Below are 23,656 nucleotides of genomic sequence, written 5' to 3'. Positions count from 1 at the left end.
TGTGCGAGTAACAATTCTGTGTCTGTGCAAGTAACAATTTTGTGTCTGTGAGAGTAACAATTCTCTGGCACTCAGTAACAATTCTGTCTGTCCCTGAGTAAGAATTCTCTGGCACTCAGTAACAATTCTGTCTGTCCCTGAGTAACAATTCTCTGGCACTCAGTAACAATTCTGTCTGTCCCTGAGTAACAATTCTGTCTGTCCCTGAGTATGAATTCTGTGGCCCTGAGTAAGAATTCTCTGGCACTCAGTAACAATTCTGTCTGTCCCTGAGTATGAATTCAGTGGCCCTGAGTAACAATTGTGTGTCTGTGCAAGTAACAATTCTGTGTCTGTGCAAGTAACAATTTTGTGTCTGTGAGAGTAACAATTCTCTGGCACTCAGTAACAATTCTGTCTGTCCCTGAGTAACAATTCTCTGGCACTCAGTAACAATTCTGTCTGTCCCTGAGTAACAATTCTCTGGCACTCAGTAACAATTCTGTCTGTCCCTGAGTAACAATTCTCTGGCACTCAGTAACAATTCTGTCTGTCCCTGAGTAACAATTCTGTCTGTCCCTGAGAATGAATTCTGTGGCCCTGAGTAAGAATTCTCTGGCACTCAGTAACAATTCTGTCTGTCCCTGAGTAACAATTCTCTGGCACTCAGTAACAATTCTGTCTGTCCCTGAGTAAAAATTCTGTGGCCCTAATAACGTTTCTGTGGCCCTAAGTAACAATTCTCTGGCACTGAGTAACAATTCTGTCTGTCCCTGAGTATGAATTCTGTGGCCCTAACTAGCGTTTCTTTGTCCCTAAATAACGATTCTGTGGCCCTCATTAACAAGTCTGTGTCCCTGAGTAATGGTTCTCTGTCCCTAAGTAACTTCTCTCTGTCCCCAATTCTCGTTTCTGTGGCCCTAACTCTGTCCCTGTCCCTAGTACAGAGCGGTCTGCCTCTGTTCAATGACTGCAGGCAAATGAAGATTTCCAAAATGGCCGCTATATATACCTCGACCATTACACAGTGCTGGCTGGCTGGCTGCTGATTGGCTGATGCGATCACATGTCGTTGAGGAATGCATTATGGGGCAGCGCGCCTTGTCTGCGCGCCTTCCCCGACATCCCCGCTCCGTCGCCGCACATGTCAGCCGCCATTTTCGGAAAAATTTCGATTCGCGCGTCCGAATTAGGCTGTTTTTCGGATTCGGCACGAATCGAAATTTTTCCGATATTCGACTCGAATTCCACTTCGGATACTTCGATTCGCTCATCTCTACTAATGACCATTATAATATTCTATATTATGGAATAATTGTTGGTATTAAATCACACTACACACATTTGCAAATACTGTATATGTGAAAGCCACAGTGCCTTGCAAGGCTCCTCTGTATACTGTGGTCTTAACTCATCATTTTGAGGTTCTGAGTTGGAACAAATATAGCAATGAAAGAATGAAGGGTAGGTTTGCCTGGAGGGAGCCAACTCCTTAAAGGTACAGGAACACATCAGACACCCAGCAAGCGCACAATGGCAGCTGAAAGCATTCAATGTGTCCCGGCATTAAATTCAATTGTGCAGATAAATGGCAACCACCTCAGAAGAGGTTTGGCACTGCGGCTTTCACATACATTTGCAAGTGTGTGCAAAAAAAGCTTCTCTTTCCGTGCAAACTGTTAGACAGGGCTAAATTGGTTTTGTTGCAGGCTAGCTGGTAAGTGTGCTGGAAATTTTCTGTTTGTAATGTGCAAAGCACCTTCCATGTGCTCCTTACTGTAAAGGCTAGTTATAGATTGGGATGGTTGTCATTCATCTGCACATCTTGCCAGTTTTTTCCTGAGGAGACACTCTGGAATGCTTGCTTTAGACATAAAGAGTTAATTACAGTGCTGACCCGCAGTGGTGTCCCGAGGCAGGTGCGGGGGGTGCGCGCCACACCAGGTGACACCTACCGCATGGGGTGACACCGGACCCGCTCCACGAAAAGGTAAGTTGTAAGCAAGTTGACAATCCCCACAGGATGGATCGGATCTGCAGATTGGGGAGCATAATGGATAGGACTCCGATCCATTATGCTCAATCCGCAGAACCAAACCATCCTGCGGGGATCGTCGGCATGCAACCTATACGGGGTGACACCAGACCCGCTCCACGAAAAGGTAAATTGTAAAGAAAGCCGACGATCCCCACAGGATGGATCGGATCTGCGGTTTGGGGAGCATAATGGATTGGAGTCCGAACCATTATGCTCAATCCGCAGATCCGATCCTTTCTGTGGAGATTGTCGGAGGGGGTCTCACCAAGTGTTATCGCACCGGGTGACACCAACCCTAGGACGCCCCTGCTGACCCGGTTTCTCCTTACTGCACAGCCTGCAAAGGGGGATTTGTTACTAGCAACAATAATACTTAAATCTCCTCCTGTGTGTCTGATGTCAGCTCTTTTACCTGGAGACATCACAGGGGATACAGAGTCGGTGTCAACAGAAACCTCTGCAATCCTTAATAATAAAGTACTGGGTTTGTGGTATCTTCACATATACACCAATTTTTAATGTTGAATTTGACTTAAGGACCCCCCTAATAGGTCCCCTTTTACTCCCAGGCCCCATATCAGCAGCATGGGCTAACATGGCTATTGTTATACCATTGGTGCCCACAACTTTATAATCCATGGCATTATTTGAAATTCATAACCCACAAAAACAGTAAAAATGTTTGGCTGATAATTATTGCGATCTTTCCTTTTTTCATCAATGCCAGCACTGATTTTCTGAACTACTTTATACAGTGCAATATGTTTCACCAAGGCTTTTCACCCATTTTGTATGTGTATTAGGCTGCTGAAAATCATCTTCTCATTCAGTGAGTATTGTGACAAACGCGGTGCCCGACCCCTGCCCTTCTCACCAACTTGTGACAAAGGACCAGCCGATCTCACACCGCGCTGTCACTTGCGTAACAATGCCACTCTCAGCTGCACCCTGCACAAAGATTTTCCAGCTCGCAGGACCACAATCAGGGGCGGACTGACAACTCATGGGGCCTCCGGGCAATAGGGGATCATGGGGCCCCTGTGTCCTTGCCCAAACTCAAAGAAGCCTATGAAAAAGGTACCAGGGGCATCTCATGGGGCCCCCTACTGACCCCGGGCCCTCGGGCAGTGCCCGAGTTTCCAAATGGTCAGTCCGCCCCTGACCACAACCTAGGTGCCAGCAGCCTCAGAGCGATGGCCACTGGGTTAAGTTAATTATGCAATTAACCCTTCAAACTCCAAACTGCCACCAGATAGCTTTGGGACTATCAACCCTTCACAATGTTAGCAAGAACAAATATGAACAATAAATGTCTGTAACACACACTGTCACCAGAGACAGGTATATTAAGAGGATTATTATATACAGTAGCACTTTTCAAGAGACAGGGATTCTTTAGTTTGCATTAAAAGTCTTAGATATAATTTTAACACTTTTCAAAATAGAGTTTATTAATGAAAAAGTCAAATGGTGCAATTAAATTATTTACAGAAAAAGATGTTACAAAGAAATAAAGAGTACAATAAAGTAACAGAGAAAAAGGAAAGGAGGTAAGAAAGCAGAATACTTGCAAAGTCCTTGGTTTTAGCAGAGTCCAATTGTCCAAGCAAATAACGTTGCCTTGGCTCTCTTGGGTGTTTCTTGGTTGATGGTAAATGAGAGCTCCCCTACTAGATCTGGTCAGTCCCTTTTCTATGATATCATAGAGGTGTTGCCTGAGAACAACTGACCAATCATCCGGTTTAGGGGATGGGTGCTAGGAGGTCACCAAATTTATTACCAAGTTCCAACTACAGTTTCATACTAATATTAACAACTTCCAATACGTGCAGGTGGTATTCTAGCAACTGGCAGATTATTATTCAGAATTATATTTAGATCCCAGGGATACCAAACACAAACACAGCGTACCTTTGTCACCCAGGAGGGAGGAGACTGCTTTCTCCTTTTTCCTATGTGCTACCATAGTCATGTATGACCTTGATTTGTTCAGTATGATATTCCCCATTCAAATATATACCTAAAATTAATGTGCCCTGTTCCTGTTGAATTCTATTAATTGTATGTGGAATCGTTACGTTGTGGGATAGACGTTTTATGGCATGCTCTGTATTCCTAGAGCCTTAAAGGTCACATGTGACGGCTTGACTGAGTTATTATTGTTTTTCGATAGGGCAGTGGAAAGTGTTTTTCATGGTCTGTGGAAATAGACATCCTGCCAAGACTAATTAGCTGTTTACAGCTCTGGCCAGGTCTGGACACTGCATCTTTTTGTGTTTTAATTAAGATAAGAGGTTCTTTTGAAGTTTGTTAAAAGTTTAAGCTACAAATTCCATAGTTTGCAAAGGGGGGGGGGGAGGCAGTAGGAACACTGCTCATGAGACCTTCACACGATGGCTGTTGAGTACAACTTCCATGTCTTTATTGCGCACAATTGTTACAGGTATCACTGTGCAAATTCATAGAGCAACCTCTTTGTCAACACTCAGAGCCCATTCACATTAGTGCGTTGGGTTAACGCTCAGTAATGCACAATTATCTGTGTTGGTGCAATGTGGTGCCATTCATTCTGAATAAAGCAGTGAATCTTCCTAGTGCATGTGTTTTAAAATATATGGACTAATTAAAGTATAACTAAAGGCAAAATGTTTTCTTTAGTTTTAGATTAGAACACTTATCAGTTTCTATTGCTGCCTGTGCCCCCCATTAAAGAGATTCACCCTCTTTATTTTTGCTGTTTATCATTATCATTGAAAGTGAAAATAAAAGAAAATCCCAAATTTTGGGTTGTCCCCAGAAAAGTAGAAGAGGGGAAATCTTCCAATAGGGACACTAGTTCTGGTTACCTGGGGGTCCCAAAGGAATTCCCTTAAATTGCATGGATTTCCTTTTACTTCCTGTTTAGCTATGGGACAGGAAGTGAAAGTAAATCTTTGCAATGGGACACAGATGTCGAAAAAAAAAATCTGACAGAGGTTATTCCTCCCTTGCTTTATCCAGTATGAAAAAAAAGTTGTGCCTATAGTTCTACATTAACCTTTTATAAGTGCATGGTGCATGTCACATTATGCAAAAGAAAGTTATTTAGTCTGAATAGCATCCCATTTTACATGGAATAATTAACCACCTGTAAATTCTCACTGAATGTCACATTGCGTGTTAGGTAGTCATTCATTCTGAATGGCACCCGATGCACCTTGTCAAAGGGCAGTGCCTGTCTGTCAAGCACCTTTTTTGGTTTGGTTTGGTGTGTTAGGCCACCCATTTCAATGAATGGACTGCCTTAACCTCCCTGGCGGTATTCCCGAGTGTAGCTCGGGGTAAAATATCTGTACCAAAAGCGGTAACCCCGAGCTACACTCGGGCTTACCATGCGGCGCTGCATAGGGAGTCCCTGCAGCACTTACCTTGTCCTTCGCTCCCACGATGTGTCCCCTGCAGCGTCCCCGGCCATCTCCTCCGGCTGATGCCGGCATCCGGCTCCTGTGTTCTGGTCCCTGTGACATCGGGACGTACGGGCGCCGCCAGCCCTGTCTGCATTTTGACTGTTCTTTCTGCCTGGAAACTTAGAAAAGTCCATGGCGTCCAAAAAGTGTCCCTTTAGGTCAAAAGCGGGTTTAGATCAGCTAGAGAACAGCGATAGTGAATCAGAACCACTTGCAGAATTGAGTGATAATGATTCGTGGAGAAATTTGTCATCAGACACTGAAAACAATTTTGCAACTTTAGCGATGTGCGAACCTGGCGCTATATTTCAAATTTCAGTGTTTTTGGTTTGATTATATTATTGAATTAAATGTATTATTATATTATTATTTTTTATGATTATTTATTAAATTATAATTTATGATTTTGTGTTTCAAATTTTTATCCTACCCGGGATGTTTAATAGACTCTTGTTCGGACAGATTTCAGTGAGTTATTCCTAAATATTACAGCCTACAATAAAAAAACTACATATTTCCATGCAAAATAATGGTACCGCTTTCAGCACCAAAAATCTGAAAAAATCATACCGCTAGGGAGGTTAATGCACCACACATTAAGACATGTGCACTGTGACACCTCAATGGTGTGAATGAGCTCTTGGGGACATATTGGCAAAGCACTGAATGTGACACTCCAAGCATTTAATGATGGTTAATCATTCCCTGTACTTTTAGGCGCTTGGACTAGGGAGAATGACTGCTTATTGTATAAGTCACTAGATCTTAGTTTCGAGCTAAGTAAAGCCCTGTATACACATAGAAAATATCGGACGAATGATCGTCCGTTTTTTTTTTGCATGCTAGTATCATATCGAAAGTGAAGAGGTTACTAAAGTTACGAAAATTCTTGAATAAAAATTCAGAAGTGATGTAATAGAATGTAGCACTACCCTCTTAGGAGTTGCTATAGATTTGGGTCCCCCTATAGTCCTGCACAGTCAGGCAACACGCATTTTCTTCAGACCTTGCACACTGGAGTTAATAAACAGTCTTTGAGCTTGGTTTTTAGGTTTTATTAAGGGGTTTGAACTTCGATGGAGTTGAGAGGTGTATGGGATGCCCAAGGAACTACAACTTGAGGACAAACTCCTTAGCAACTATGTACAAGTCTCTATACAGCAAAAATCTCTTCTTGGAGAGTTCTCCTGGTGTATCACCCCAGACCCAAGATTAAATCTTTTCTTCACCCAGCTGCCTGAGGGAATCCCTGGGCAAGAATACAAGAAGCTGCCACTTTAGATGAAAGCAGTCCCAGATGAGGAGCTAGTCAGGTTTCCCACCAGAATGCTCTCTCCCCTTATCAGGCCCAGGGGGTGTAGGATTACTCACTCAGTCCTCTCCAGTAATACATGAACATAAAATATGCAGCACTAAAAATTGGATATTAAAATAGATAATAAAATGTACATGATATACGTGTGCAAATGAGCAACATAACTTAGTGCTGAAACCAATGATCTAAAGCAATATCAAATATCCTGAAGGAAAAAGGTGCATATAGTGACAATAGTGCCAAAGTCAGTCTATTCGGTGGTATTGCAAAATGATAAAAACAATCCGTGACATCTGTGGCTTAGAAAGTGAATGTTGATTGCGCTAACCAGATAGTGCGATTTATTGCGCATTGGAGTTAATAGGACCTACTCCTGGTCATCTGGATCTGGAGCACTGCAACGTGGATCATCACCAGGTCACCAGCATTCAGGTACTATGCATCTGAAGGTAGAAAGCTCATCACCAGGTATTCCGTCATCAGCCACCAGAGAAATGTTACCCACTCTCATATGTCATGAATCACCTTAGGGGGGGCTCGCAGGACAAACAAGCCCAGAAGAGAGGTATCCGATAGTGTAGCATTTTTATTAAAGGATGTAATATAAAAACAGGTAAACAACTTACATAAAATATCAAGATGGCCACCGGTCGTTCATAAGGACCGTGCGGGCTAAGGTCACTGTGTGGGGGCACCTCCCTGATGCGTTTCGTGTAAGTACACTTTTTCAGGTGCCCATCTGACCACAACACTTTCTCCCACTCCTTCTCTGAATCATTTAGATGTTTACTGACAAACGTCAGACTTTCACATTTACATGTGCCTTCTTGAGGAGGGGGACCTTGCGGGCGCTGCAGGATTTCAATCCATGGAGGCATATTGTGTTACCAATGGTTTATTTGGTGACTGTGGTCCCAACTGCCTTGAGCTCATTCACAAACTACTCCCAAGTAATTCTGGGTTGATCCCTCATTTGTCTCACCATCCTTACCCCATGAGGCGAAATCTTGCTTGGATCTCTAGACCGAGGGCAATTGATGGTTATTTTGTATTTCTTCCATTTGCGAATAATCACTCCAACAGTTGTCTCCTTCTCACCAAGCTTCTTGCTGATGGTCTTATAGCCAATTTCAGCCATGTGCAGGTCTACAATCTTGTCCCTGATGTCCTTTGACAGCTCTTTGGTCATTTGCCCATAATGATGGTGAGGTTTGAATGGAAGAAAGATTCTGTGCACAGGTGTCTTTAGGAGCACCTTCTTAAATTGACAGGACTAATCTGTGGCCCACATGAGCACAAAGCCAGTCTGTAGGAGCCAGAATTATTGTTGGTTGGTAGGGAATCAAACACTTATTTTACTCACTGAACTGCAACTCAATTTATAACATATATTTTTTTTCTGGAGTTTTGGTTGATATTCTGTCTCTATCATTTAAAATATACCTATGATAAAAAATTATAGACCCTTCATTTCTTTGTAAGTGGGAAAACTTACAAAATCTGCAGGGGATCAAATAATTGTATTCCCCACTGTATACCCAGGTCCAGCCAACAATTAAAGTGATCACTTAAAAGTGACTGGAAACCTATATTTTGTTTAATAAAAACATGCCACCAACTTACCTGCTCTGTGCAATCATTTTGCACAGAGTAGCCCCAATCCTACTTTTCTGTGGTCCCCTCTCCCCTCTGCCAAGTGCCCCCCATAGCAAGTCGAATGCTATGGGGGCAATCATGCAGGCTCACTCCTAAGACACATCTGTGCGTCCATTGACACACAGAGTAGAGTGTTGCTTGGCTCTGCCCCCTGCTCTCTCCGCACTGGCTGCGATTGACAGTTGCCAATGGCTCCTGCTACTGTCTCTGAGGGAGAGAGCCTCAGTGCTGGATCGAGATTGGACTTAGGTAAGCATGTTGGGGGGGGCTGCACTCGGAAGGTTTTTTTTACCTTTATGCAGTAAAGGCATTAGGTTAAAAAAAAGACCTTCAGCCTCTAGAATCATTTTAAGGAGAAAGAAAAGATGATTATTAATTTTTAATTTTATAGCCACCGTTTAAGTTCCAGTTTCCAGAAACTGTTAGTAAAAAGCCTGCATAGAGTGTCTTAGTGCCCATGATTGGACTTTATTACTATTGCAACCATTACTAGCACCTGAGGGGCTTCTTTTGAAAACCCAGGGACTATTGATTCTAATGGGAAACAAAGAGGTGCTGATTTGGTGCAGACTGAAGAGTGCTGTAAATGCTGACTATTATTATTAAGGTAGGCATACATGGACGGGCTGAATCAGTCTAAATTTAGGCTGTGAGTGGCCCTGACAACACCACCCAGGTTGATCAAATCAACTGAGCTAGGTGGAAAATATTCCCTCAAAGAGTGACTGCATCCTATCAGATGCATGCCCTATTCAGGTATTCAGACAGCCGCGGTTGCTGTGGCTGTCTGAATACTATGCTTGGCATGTAGTGTGGAAGTAGAAATCTATTGCTTTTCTCTCATTCAATCTATGGAATGAATGAGAAAAATCTAAATGTGTATTGCTAGCTTTAGTGGAGGGGGATTTTGCATATACCAGCTACTGTACCTAAATAAAGCAGAGAGTGATTTAAGATCTTTTGAGGTTTTAAAGACCTGTATATTAGAACACTCAGAGCAGCTAGCTGTACTGTGTCATTATACAGGTGTGTAAGTCTGATAACCAGTGACTAAGTAGTAAGTGTTTCTGCTTCAGAATGCAAAAACAGATCCTCTCTGAATGTAGCAACCAGCCCAGAAAACCACATCTGGAATATTACTACCCTCTGTATTTTATTGTATGAGTAAAGCAAGCCTTAAGATTTCTTTAAAAACTTTTATGATAAAGGCCAACAGTCTAAAAAAAGAAATAAAGATTTCAAGAAATAAACTACAAAACACAGCAACCTATAACAACTCAAATCATTAAAATGACTAACGTAGGGCCAACATAAGCTAGATTCTGATCGGTTATCAGTTGGCAATTGCATTTATTTCTTTGCTTCTTGCGTTGGTTTATTGGATAAAAAGGTTAGTCTAGCAGGATGTTAGGACAGAAACCTCAAAAGCTGGTGTTGTTTTACTGCAGATAACCAGGGGCGTATCTGCCGCAAGGCAAACAAGGCGTTTGCCTAGGGCAGCAGTTTTCAGGGGGGCGGCCCTGCACCCAGGCAGAAGGGACAAGGGACCAGGGCTTGGCAGGTTAGGAGAGCTTGGCAGGGCTCGGGCAGGAGGCAGGCTCTCTGTGCCTTCCCAGAGCTCTGATTCCCAGTTGTACCCACTGCCATCATTAAGATCCGGCAAGAAGCCCAGGGCCGGACTGACCATTGCAGCTATGCTCCGCTTACCCGGCCTCTCTGCAGCCAGCCGGCTGTCTATTCCATTCACTGCATAGGGCTGGAGAGCGGAGCCTAGAGGTCAGCTGACCGTGCAGAGGGGGTGCAGAAGAGGAGACCATCGCTGCATGGCAGGTATCAGTGCAGCCGCAGACACCACGGACCCCAGATAAGGCCACCTTTACTTGTCAAATAGAGGCTCCCCCTCTCTTCTCTCCCCCCTCCCTACCCCCCTCTCTCCCTACCGCTCCCTCCCTCTCTCTCTCGCTTTCCCTCTCTCTCTCACTCTCTCTACCCCCCTCTCTCTCCACTCTCACTCCCCCCTCTCACTCTCCCCTCCCCCCTCCCTACCCCCTCTCTCCCTGTCGCTCCCTCCCTCTCTCTCTCTCTCGCTCCCCCCTCTCTCTACCCCCCTTGCTCTCCACTCTCACTCTCTCCTCTCTCTCTCACTCTCTCCCCTCCCCCCCCCCTCTCTTTCTCTCACTCACTCACTCTCTCTCTCACTCATTTTGCACAAGATAAAAGTAGTCTGGGGGCTAACAAGCCTCTGGATTACTTTTACAGGCAGCGGAAGGGTGTCCCTCCCCCTCCTGCTACCGACACCTTTACCAGGCTCTACCATGCAGTCCCAATGCAAATGATCAGACTGATCTGTGTCTGATCGCATGCATTGGGAGGCCAGAGGAGAGATTTGGGGTCTAATAGACCCTAGATTTCTCCATAAACAGGAACTGTCATGGCGTATGCTATCACAAGGGATGTTGTTCATCCCCTGTAATAGAAATAAAGCTGATCAAAAAAAAGTTAAAAAGGTACAGTGTACAAAAAAATGTATATAAAGAAATAATAAAATTAAAAATTAAAGCACCCCCGTTCCCCCATGCTCACAGGCACATAGGTCCCTCACGCATATGTAAATGGAGTTCGCACCACACATGTGAGGTACTGCCATGAAAGTCAGAGTGAGAGTTCTAGCACCAGACCTCCTGTGTAACTCTAAACAGGTAACTTGTAAAGGCTTTTAAATTTTGCCTATGCAGATTTTTAGGTACCATAATTTGGCACCAAATGGTATACCATGGCTGGAGTGGGACAAATTCAGATGGTGGGGGTTGCCCGATTTTAGTCTTTCTGGGGAAGGAGGAGACGCCCAATTTTAGTCTTGCCTAGGGCAACACAAATCCAAAATACATCACTGCATATAACAGTTCATCTTATAGAATGAAATATTGAAATAACAAAACATTTTTTTCTCTGTACTTTCCATTAAAGTACTGAAGTATTAAGTAAAGTATTAATAAATAATCCAGTTTTACCTTGAACCAGTGAATAAGGTATTGTCTTCATAAATATGACAAAATACATACATTTATTAACAAATACAAACTAAAAAAATCGAGTAAGGAATTACATTTGCATTGCAGTACAGATACAATCCCAGCATGCATTCAAATGACAATACCTTTTTTATACCACAGTGCAAAAAAATGAATGTATCTACCTTGCAGCAAATTGATTCATACATGTTAACTGCCAACACGTGTATATCTTGCTTACTAAATTGTGATTGGCTTTCTCAACTGCCTTGTAATTTTTACTAGGATTATAAAACAGCCCATCACAATAGATTGACAATGAAACTATTCAGGCAAGGGGAATTAAACAATAAATGCAAGGGGAATTCTGACAACTGCCATACAGAGGCTATTGTCAAGAGATACTTTGAACTTGTTTTGAGTTGTAATTAAGCTGGGTAAAATCAATGGTGGAGTTAAATAGAGAGAATAACAAAAATCATAATTGGTTGTAACAATATCAACTTCCTGTGTGCTGATTCTCCAGTTGATTTTTCATGTCTTAAAACAGACAAAATGGTCGTTTCAATAAAAATAAAGATGTTTCAGTACACAAAATGGTAAAATGATGTAAAACAACTTCCTAAAAGTGTCATATGAAGTGATCTACATTAGCGATTAAAGAATGCTGAACTAACTTAGCTATAATGGCGAGGGGAATGTGCAAAGTGCTGGTGATAAATTAATTATTACGCTTTGGCCACTCCCAATTACATTGGAAACATTACTAACTGCTAGAGGCACAGAGGGCAGGACAGCATACCATGAGCTAGGACGGCAATGCTTACAAAGTATTGGCATCCTCTTACCATCACTACAGCAGTCTGCTTGTTGGGATATTACCCTAATAAGTGACATGCTCAGGAAGGCATAGCACTATTCATATCTTGCTGCAACTAAATACATTTCACAATTAAATTAACATATTAATTTGCTAATTATGATGAGCAAAATACTCAGGAAAAATTACATTAAACCAGGAGAAAAAGTAAAAAAAAAAAATGAAAGTACAAGGGTTTGAAATATGGAAAAAAAAAATATTTTCATATTTCAGTGCCGCTGGAAGAAACATATGTCAAATTGCTCTGGGTGACACAATTTTATACACGAAGACCATTATAAGTGGTTTCAGAGCTAAACTATTTTACAGTACATGATACTGTAAAAATAATACACATTCATAAATCACAACTCTAACTACACGTACATACAATTAATTTTGCACTCATTTAAATCACACAAATAAATTACTAGAATTAAAGTTAAATATTTATTAATTGAACGCCACATAGTTCAACTAGAGACATCGCTTTTGTCATTGAGGTTCTCCTTCGTTTTGTTCATACTAATTAGCATGGGAATACCCAGTGTTTCTGTCATGGTCATCATTTTCTTTATTTTGTTGTGCTTCTTTTCTTTACCTTTAAAAAAAACCAAAAAAAAACAAAGGTTAAAATATAAATATGACATAATGCATCTTGGGAGACTTGTTTGTAAAGGCCATGTTTGAATCATATTTATAATTGCAGTGCGTTTGACACAGTCTAAATAAGCCCCAACTTCTATTCCACATGTGCCGAATCCATCCCTCCAGGTCATTTCATGTGGCCGTCAGCTGCAGCACCCCCCTAGTCTTTGCCCCCACCTTGCCTGAGCAGTCAGCAACTGGAAGGGAGGCAGAACTCCTCAGCCAGATCCTCCGTCACTCTGTACAGCCACGGACAGGCTCATCTCCATCCCCTCCTCTCCTGTCTCAGCAGTCAGTAGTAAAGAAGAGGATTGAACTCTTCCTACAGATCCTGTGTCTCTCTTTGCAGCTTAAGACAGGCCATCTCCACCCCCCACCCCCTTTCCTGTCCCAGCATTCAGCAGCAGAGAGGAGTACAGACCTTCTTTGCCAGATCCTGCATTTCTCCATGCAGCCATGGACAGGATCGTCTCTGTACCCCCTTTCCCATCTCAGCAGTCCACAGTAGAGAGGATGACAGAACTCCTACGTATGCTGTGCCTCTCTGTGCAGTTGCAGCATTCCCTCGTTTCTGCCTCCCCTGGTCTCAGCATTCAGCAGACTCCAGTCCTTCTCCAGACCCTACCCTTTCTGCTTCCAAGCTCTGCCCCAAGTTTATTCCCTGCAGCAGCAGTAAGGGGGGTGCACTGTAATGCAATGGAGAGTGGGGGCTCTTGACTTCTGATGGTGGGGGGCTCTTGATATCTGATGTAAGGGAGGGTGGGGAGCTCTGCACATCTAGTCTTACAGGTACAACTGGCCCTTTGAGGGCAACCATAATGCTGGTGCAGCTAGACATGCTGATGCGGTTAGACACCCCTGTTCTATTCTATTTTCTCTCACTACAGAAGCCTTGGCATTGGTGTAAGACATGAATTAGGGCAACACTTTGGCTAGCATACATATTGAACCACTTGATTTTCATCTAGGCTACAGGTACTCAGTGTGTAACAAATCTGGCCATTCATGGCAATGGCCAAGTTAGGTAAATGTAGACAAGCCAGGAGGCTACCAAGAGTCTACATTTGTTCAGATGTTTCTGGATGCCCTCTAACCATAAATAATTTATTCAGACAGTTCTGTATCTGCTTGGCAAGCTCTTGCCCTGGAAAAGCAGTCATTAGCCTACAAATAGACCAGTTAAAGACAGAGGGCCTAAAATGAGCTTGCCCTGTGATCATCTGCACGTACAAGAGGCTTTTTAAATACTTAAAACGAAACTTGACTCTCTCAATCAGCATGGACTATTTCTAATCCTTATGCTGCTAGCATTAGTAAAGTATATCATATTTACTTGTTTTAACCTTTTCTTTTTTTGTATTCCTTCATTAACTTCCTGGTTTCCGTGCCTAAGGAAATGATGTCATGCATCCCAGGAGTCTTCAGGAGGGGAGGGTTCTCATCTCAGCCAATGCCTGAGCTAAGGGCAGATGGATTCCAGGAAGTTACTGCTATATGAAACACCTGTCCTTACTCAAGATGACCACTGCCAGAAATGCCAGGAGGTGTTTTTCAAAATGTTTTCTTAGCAAAATAAAGCATGGAGACATGAATGGATGGAGGAGTTTGTTTTGAATATTAATAATGAATTGTATAGCATTTTTGGTTTGTGGTGCTCAGATGCAGTGCAGTTCCACTTTAAGTTGGAATCTAAGCATTTGAATCTGAGGTTTAAATAGTCTTAACTTACCCAATCTCCTTCACCTTCTGAATAACCCAGGGCAAGTTAGGTCTGGAGTAAAGAATCTTGCCTTCTTTTGTGATGAACCTGGAAGAAATACATAGTATTTGAGAACACTTCATAAGTTTTTATTAGCATTAAGATATAAACAGCAGATATGCATATAATCAGAAACTGGCTAGTTTTTGCTCATATCAATGTAAACATTTATTTCTACTGTGCAGAGAGATACAAAGCAGCATGTCCATATTGACAGGAGAGAGATCTGTGTTTACACACAGATCTCTCCCCTCTCAGCCCTGCCGACAATCACCAATTCCCGGCTAGGAATCGCCGGCTGGGAACCGGAGCTTGACATATCCAGCAGCCAATGACCTCCTTTATTGTATACTCTTTGTAAAATCAATGACAGTGCAGCAGGATGAAAGACTACCCCTAACATGTTTTATGCCAACCAGTGCTCTATGAGTAAGCGTTGGTTGGCGTGAAGCAAGCTAGAGTAGTCTTGTTCATCCTGCTGCATTGTAATTCATTTATGAAGAGTCTACAATCAAAGTTAATGTTGTTTACCGGTCATGCAGTCATCTGATTTTCTCCATGCCTCAAATTTACAGTGGAGAACTGGATTAGCAGCTGGGATTTTGGGCAGAGAGAGGTGGACGGACCCGGAGCAGGATTGTATAGTAAATATGGGAGCGCTGTGCAGAATATGAGCCCTGTTTACATTAGGTGAACAGAAGCTTGCTGGTGGGTGAAAGTGACCAGGACCGTTCATGAAGCGCAGTGCTACTCGCACTTGTGCAGCGGGTACCCGGATGTGAAGCCGCAAGCTGTCACAGCCGGGTGCCCAATCTGAAGATGCCGGCGCCTGGAACACAGGACGGCCGGTGAAACGGGCTACAGGGGACACACAATGGGACCAAGGGACAGGTAAATGGCTGTTTTTTAAAAGTCAGCAGCTATAGTTTTTGTAGCTGCTGACTTATTTTTGGACCGGGTGAGTGGAACTCCGCTTTAATGCATAAAATCCATTAAGTTAAAAACCCTTGAGGATTTAGAACTACTTTAATGCCTGAACTCAGCTGCTGCAACTAGAAAATGAGGCAGAACACTGCACATGCACGTAGATTGAACCTTGTAGCACCCATGCTACAACTGTGCGCCCACTATGGGGTGCGCACATGTAGCATGCAGCCAGTTCTGCAAACAGCAGGATGGAGGGGGATCAAGGGGCCACAGGTTTCTGTAGAAAAGACCCCTAATGTATATGTAAAGGAAACCAAGAGCAGCATTTTAAAATGAGGACCACTGGTAGGTTCCATTCAAGGAATCTGGAATTGCATACAGGAGAATTGTTCAAAGTTACTAAAGGCGAACATTCACTTTATTAGACTTTCAGTTTGATGACAGGTTTACACCATGCCCAGAGCTGAATTGCACAAGAAAGCGCTCTGCATTCCTGTGCGGTGTGAATTCAAGGCCATGAATTTTGAATGGGCTAAAGTCGCACTGCACTGTGCCACACTGGGGTATATTTACTAAAGCTTGGGAGTGCAAAATCAGGCTCACTTCTGCATAGAAACCAATCAGCTTCTAACCTCAGCTTGTTCAATTAAGGTTTGGCAATAAAACCTGGAAGCAGACTGGTTTCTATGCAGAAGTCAGCCTGATTTTGCACTCCCCAGATTTAATAAATAAGCCCCACTGTAACCAGATCACATGGTACAAAAGTACCATGCAATCTGGTGCGGGCAAACACAATGCATTTGTGACCGGCACTTGGGGTGTCATTAAATTTCTATTGACACCCGCTGCAGATTGCAAAAGCTGTATGTTTTGCATCTAGGTTTAATTGCAAAGGAAAGCACAGCACGTTCCTGCGTGATTCAGATGTGGGCATGTGTGGTGTAAAATACGTATAAATTCTAGGTCAGCCGGACAGTAATGGTTATTACCTGTACAGAAAGGTCAGTGCGGTAACGCACGTTTGATGTTACAGTTAGAGATGAGGGCTTCTCAAAAAAGGCAAAAGCAAAATTCACAAATATGGTGACATACAGGATCCTTAAAAAGTTAGCAATAATAGATAATAAAATAAATACAACTTTACAGCGGAGATGTGTTATTCATTGGAGGGATTAGATAAAAGTCAAATGTCCCCAGACATCCCAGGATGTAGAAAACACCTCCAGAGGCTTTGCTTCTGGTATTTCAAATTAAAATCCAAGGACAGGCAGAAGAGGCAGTTCTACCTTCAACCATGGACTGCACTACAGGGTTTTCAACTCCAGTTACTGGAAATATCCCACTTTTTATCGACTAAAATAAGAGTTAAAAGGCAAACGTTACCTGTGTCTTTTGACAGATATACCCAGTAAATATTTTACCATTGCAGTACCTCTAGCATCTCCCCTGCAACCTTCATACAGTCTATAGCCCCTTTAGAGTCTCCCTGCCTGCCACCCACAGATTATAGCCCCTCTAGTTTCTCCCTTCGTGCCACCTACACCCTCTATATACTCTCTAGCATCTCCCTCCATGCCCCATACACCCTCTATATTCTCTCTAGTATCTCCCTGCCAACCCACCACCTTCAGGGAAGTTTGCCTGTCATTCTAGAACCGTGGCCACTCTGCACCTCCTTCCCACCACCACCTACAGGAGGTCACACAGAGGATGGCTCTCTGATCCAGTTTGCCGTTGTGTTTTGCACTGCAGACCCTATGCAAATCCAGGTCTGCCAGGATTGCCTCCATGTAACAGGATTTGAGAATGGTGACTCGCTCATGATAGCAAATAATGCATTGTGGGAAGGCAGGGGGTATAGCCATGTGTTTTTATACCTGGAAGTACTGGGATTTTCACTGGTGTGGATATGGGAGGTGGACAGGAACTAGGAAGGTAATTAATCACTTCCCGTGCGGCCCATGTATATAAACGGCCAGACGGGAGCAGTGCAGGGGTGGGTGGCCGACTATAATCGTCCTCCCCGCTCCCTACTTGTGTGCACCCAGCACCGCGATTGTTGTACAGGACGTCTGTGTGACGATCACGTGATCACTGATTGGCCAATCAGTGATCACATGAAGAGTAGTAAGCAAGATGTCGTTTCTGACATCATTGCTTAATACGTGTGAAATCTGTGAATGATCACAGAGGTGACATGGTACAAGGCTATTCACAACAGCCTTGTACCATGTGACAAGCTGTGACCAATCACAGCTCACACAGTATTTCTCAATGGCTGCAAGAATGCAGCCAAAGAAGAGTAGAAATTATTGCTTTTACAGCCTTTATGGGTGTAAAAGCAATCAGTGTAAAAAAAAAAATCTTCACCACTCCCCACAAGTAGTGACACTGTACTACTTGTGGGGGGTGATGAAGATTTTTTTTTTTTTTTACTGCTAGAGTGACAGTATGTTGACAAAAAAAACATAAATAATAATATAAAGAAATAAAATAAAAATGTAAAAAGAGTTTTTGAAAAGTTATAATAATTTTTGGTTATAAACTAATTTGGGTTATTTTTTTTTTACTAAAAAGATAACTGAATAAATTTTGGCCAAGATTTATGAAGAAAGATTATTTATTTTTTCAAAATATTTGGGACTTTTTCATTTATATAGCAAAAAAAATAAAAATCCCAGTGGTGAATAAATACCACCAAAATAAAGTTTTATCCATCTCAAAAAATGCTAAAAAAATTCATATGGGTACAGTGTTGCATGACCGTGTAATTGTCATTCAAAGTGTGATAGTGCTGAAAGATGAAAATTGGCCTGGACAGGAAGGGGGTAAAAGTGTCCAGACTTGAAGTGGTTAAAAGACATTTACCTGGGCGTGTTTTATTGCCTCTCTTTTATACTGTTTAAAAATAATAAAAACCATTGAAATAGAAAAGGCATTTACCAGAATTTTTTTACTATTTAACTATCTTAAACTAGGAAAAAGTGTTATTCCTGCCAAAACCTTTTTTCCAAAGAAGGTGGGATGCAGTTAGGCTCTCTGTCTGTGCTCACTGCAGGGGAGATTCCTCCTCCCTACATGTTCAAAGGAACAGGAAGTGAACGGAATCTCTCTAGGTACGCATCAGCAAATAAAACCACTTTATTCATAGAAGGGGAAGTGTTAGAACCTCTGTGATTTTTTTTTCTTGCCTTTCATATAGTGTAAACGTTAGCTGGGTATACACAGTCTTTCTTCAAGCAACCAGTTGATTGAATGGGAAGAAAAAAAACAAAAGAAAAACCAAAAAACAACTTCCCAAATCCCAGCATGCACACAAGTGAGGGATACACACGTACTGAGATATGGGCAGTTCCTGCTGGACAGGAGGAATTTCAATACGCATATACCCTGCTTTACTCTCCTCATTTCCTATGTGGGTTAAGTGAAATTTCCTTGATAAATGTCAATAGAAACTCAACAGATGTCCTAACACTTCCACTTGCAAAAACAATAGAAAAAATGATTTTGTTTGAAGATTCACCTAAAATCCATCTCATTTATTACTGTGCCGGAACCCACAGCCCACAGAGGATGCCAGTGAATAATGGAGATGTGGACATGGAAGGATTGTGTACCATGTATTGCCTATAGCCAACACACAGCAAGTATTTATACAGCAATAAATAAAAAATAAAAGCTTACTTACTACTGGCACAGATCAGAATAATCCCAGCAATAGAGCTGCAGAGAATACAGATCAACACGATGGTCTATGGAGCGATTCTGCGAACAGAAAGAACACAGCCAGGTCATAAAATAAAGACTAACAAAGCATTCCCATTCCACCAATACAAAAGCAGTTACTCATACGCATTCTTATAACCACTCAATGCCGTCATCTTTCTCATCATCTTAAAATATGTAGGGATGGTTACCTGCAAAAGACACCTGGCAATTAGACCCCTGATGTCTCCCCTGCCCTTCACTGAAGCCAATGAAGCGCAGATCGCGCAGTGCGAGTCTGAGGTTCAAAGGTGGAAAACTGGAACCTGGGAAACATAGTGGGAGGTGGTAGGGGAATTGGATGGTGCATTAACGGGGGCCCATGAAAGTGATCCATCAGCTGTACATCCACCAGATCGCTTCTACCTGACAGCTGAAAATCGGCTTGTTAAAGATGCATGCTACAGCACCTGGGAAACTGTGTAAAACCCTCTGCTGCTGCAGACATATGCCATACATCAGGGGAAGCAATAGGATTCAATAAAGTCCTAAAAGGCTACGTTCACCTTTCTGACCAGATTTCATATTAAATCTATATTTAAGGTGTAACATAACATATGGTCACCTTCTCCAACCCCCCCATCCTGAAACTGCACCCCACATCACCGGAACCACAGAGTGCTTCTACATGCACAAAAAAAAACAAAAGATACAAATATCCAGGGATTGTGTTTCCAAGTGCAATTAACACAATACTATGCACCTCACATTTTGGGGGCCTGACCCCCTTTTCCAAGTCTTGAAAAAAGACATGAAACAAGGGGGCCAACACTGTCCCAGAAACAGGCCTCAGCGATTCAACCGTGGCCTCCACCCTCTCTTCCGCTAGCAGTGCCAGCTTTGTTCATAGCTGTGGCACATGCAGGGTCCCCGGCACCTTGAGCAAGCAGGCGCTGAGGACTGAACTGGTGTTCTGGTCCTCCCTCTGCCCCACTGGTGTCACACTTTGGATAGGACACTTCATGTGCCAGCATGGGTACCCCCAGACAAGTGTGGATGCATAAGGAGGCACAAGGCACGAGAGTTCCTCACAGAGATCTGCGATTTTGATATTGTATTATGTAATATGGTTCATTATTAAAGGATTCATTGCACTAGGGCACATGTGTGCTTTGTCTATTTTTTGTTTATGCTTCTACCTGAGGCTGTTTGAGTTTGATTTAGGTGCAGCTGTGTATGGCTCTGCTCACACAGCCATGTGACCAATTCACAGGGATCAGTGATTGGAAAGACTACAAGTCCCATCTGCCACAAGAGCAGAGGAACTCACAGATCTAATTAGAGCGCTGTGTGGTGGTGTCACTATACTTGTAATCCATTGATATTTTCCTCCACTTCCAAAACAGTTTGTGCATACCTCCAGAGAGACTGGGGGCTGGGCTGGGGACGATGCAGGAGCCTATGCACTGCACCAGCAATAAACTGATTGTAACTGCCATGCTCTGCAGGCTTCAATGCACTTTATTCTGACTCAGATTGTTGTGATAGCAATTTATCCCTTGCGAGACCTCTCTGCCTAGCCTGTATAAACGGATATCATCACTGTGGACAATCCTTATCAGATAGCTGAACTAACTTATCAAAGAGGGGGATAAGATAGCCAGTTCAACATGACAGTCAGCCAACAACCATCCATGTTCACTGCTGTAAAAGCCAGTTACTTGATTGGATTGCGATCTAGAGAACTGGAGGCCAAGTCAACACCTCAAACTCCCTGTACCCCTCCAACCATTTTTGCAGTGTGGCGGGGAGCAGTCTCCTGCTGAAAGAGGCCACTGCCATCCAGGAACAGCGTTTCCATGAAGGGTTGGACTCCATCAGCAGCAATGCTTACGTAGGTGGTCTGTAGAAAGTAACTTCCACATGAATGGCAGGAGCCAAGGCTTCCCAGCAGAACATTGCCCAAAGCACCACCCTGCCCCCACCGACTTACCTTCTTCTTATACTGCATCCCACAGCCATCTCCTCCCCAGGTAAGTGAGACACACCCAACCATCCACATGATGTAAGAAAACTAACGTGATTCTTCAGACCCGCCACCTTTTTCCATTACTCCGTGCTCCAATTCTGATGCTCATGTGATCATTGTAGGGGCTTTTGTCTGTGGAGCTGGGTCAGCATGAGCACCGACTAGTCTGCAGATATACAACCCCCATAGACAACAAACTGTGATGCCTATTTTTTCTGCTTTCAAAACTTCAACTTCAGAGACAACATGTTCACTTGCCGCCTAATATATCTCAGCCACTTTCAGATGTCATTGTAAGCAGATAATCAATGTTGTTCCCTTCACCTGTCAATGGTCATAATGTTCTGGCTGATCAGTGTCCTGTATACAGATCCCAGTATACAGGATTATATTATATACAGATCCCAATATTATTGTATAGAATATAAAACCCTGTCTGATATTCTGCAAATAGAGACGTCATGCCGGGTGTAGCTGATCTCTCCGGGATAATGGCCTCCAATCGCATCCCCCCTCCGATCGCACAACCCCCTCCTATCGCATCCCCCCACGCGATTGCATTCTGCCCTCCAATTGCACATCCCTTCCTACAATCTCATCCTGCCCTCCGATCGCATCCTGCCCTCCAATCATGCATCCCCTTCCGATCGCATCCCCCCCTGCGATTGCATCCTGTCCTCCAATTGCGCATTCCGCCCTCCGATCCCATCCCTTCCTACAATCACATCCCGCCCTCTGATCGCACCCTGCCCTCAGATCGCACACCCGCCTTCTGATCGCATCCCGCCCTCTGATCACACACCTCCCTCCGATCGCACACCTCCCTCTGATCGCATCCCCCCCTCCGATCGCACACCCCCCTCCAATCGCATCTCCCTCCGATCGCCTCCCGCCGTCCGATCGCACACCCCCCTCCGATCGCATCCCGCCCTCCGATCGCACCCTGCCCTCAGATCGCACACCTGCCTTCCAATCACATCTCACCCTCCAATCGCACACCCCACCTCCGATCACATCCACCCCCCTCCGATCGCATCCCTGTCACCCATCACACCCCCACCTTCCAATTGCATCCCCACCCTCCGATCGCATCCTCCCCGATCGCATCCAGCCCTCTGACTGCACACCCCCCCCACACCTCCGATCGCATCCCGCCCTCCGATTGCACCCCCCCTCCGATCGCATCCCCCACCCTCCAATTACACCCCCCTCCGATTGTATCCTCCTCCCCCATTGCACCCCTGCCTTCTGATCGCATCCCCCCCCTCCGATCGCATCCCCCGTCCAACCACAGGGCCGCTCTCACCATTACTGTCCAGGGCCCTCCATGCACCAAGACCCCCCCTCCAGAGGAAGAGGGTCCGGTGTAGCGGCAAGATCTGTCTCCCATGAAGATCTGTCCCCCTTGAAGCAACTGCGCATGTCCCTATTTCAGGCACGATCATTCCATTACAGAACTACTGCATCTGACCATGTACCTTTGTTGAAGTAACCCCTTCATGCCAATCTGTTGGAACATCACAGAGGTACTCAGAAAAGATCGGCGTGTCTGCTGGGCAAAGCAGGACACAGACAGGATTGGAAGGATGAGTCATTGAACCCTTAGATGCTGAGTGATCTGCACAGTATACAGGCTGATTCATTTATTGTGTACATGATAAATCCTCTGCAGCACACGGACACAATATTTAACCCTTTACACGCTACGCCATTCGCATGGGTACACGCCAATGTAGGATGTCAGTGCGGTTGCAGTTCTGTCACTGGAGGGTGTTACTTTGGTAGGGGTGCTGTTTACGGCAGAAGGGGCTGTAGTGCGAGGGGTCACGATGTATCTGTGGCTGTTGAGGTGGTACTTGTGGGGTGGAAGTCTGTCAATATTTGTTCGGGGTAGTTTTGGTGTGGAGGTCTGTGGGTGGTAGGCGGTGTGACAGCAATTTCTGTATCCCTTGAACATCTGTAGTGGTAGGGAGTGGGTGCTCATCACTAGGGGGACCAGGCGTAGTTAGTTGAGGGGTGACAGCTGGCCCAGTGATATTTCAGTGGATACAATTTCACATTCTGCATTATGAATCAAAGTGATACATCATTTCATGGCCTCCATGATTATCAGAGGATAAATCGAATGGATACCTAATTCCATTAACCACTTGCCTACCGGACACTTATACCCCCTTCCTTACCAGGCCAATTTTCAGCTTTCAGCGCTGTCGCACTTTGAATGACAATTGCGTGGTCATGCAGCATTGTACCCATGTGAAATTTTTATCATTTTTTTTCTCAC

General features: G+C 43.8%; 1 long non-coding RNA gene across 1 annotated transcript; it reads right to left on the bottom strand.

Annotated features, from left to right (window-relative positions):
- Positions 1-11,481: 11,481 nt before the first annotated feature.
- Positions 11,482-22,787, bottom strand: LOC149452827 (uncharacterized). Its single transcript, XR_016314830.1, has 4 exons — positions 22,679-22,787; positions 19,327-19,403; positions 14,682-14,759; positions 11,482-12,905 (listed from the first exon to the last, which is right to left on the bottom strand). It is a non-coding gene; the product is annotated as an uncharacterized LOC149452827 (long non-coding RNA).
- Between the last annotated feature and the right edge of the window lie 869 nt (positions 22,788-23,656).

Source organism: Staurois parvus, unplaced genomic scaffold (assembly GCF_062004578.1).
Source record: "Staurois parvus isolate SC_StPar_1 unplaced genomic scaffold, SC_StPar_1.0 ptg000462l, whole genome shotgun sequence".
NCBI lineage: Eukaryota > Metazoa > Chordata > Amphibia > Anura > Ranidae > Staurois > Staurois parvus.
Note: the sequence above shows the minus strand (reverse complement) of the source record. Positions and strands in the feature narration are given on the sequence as shown.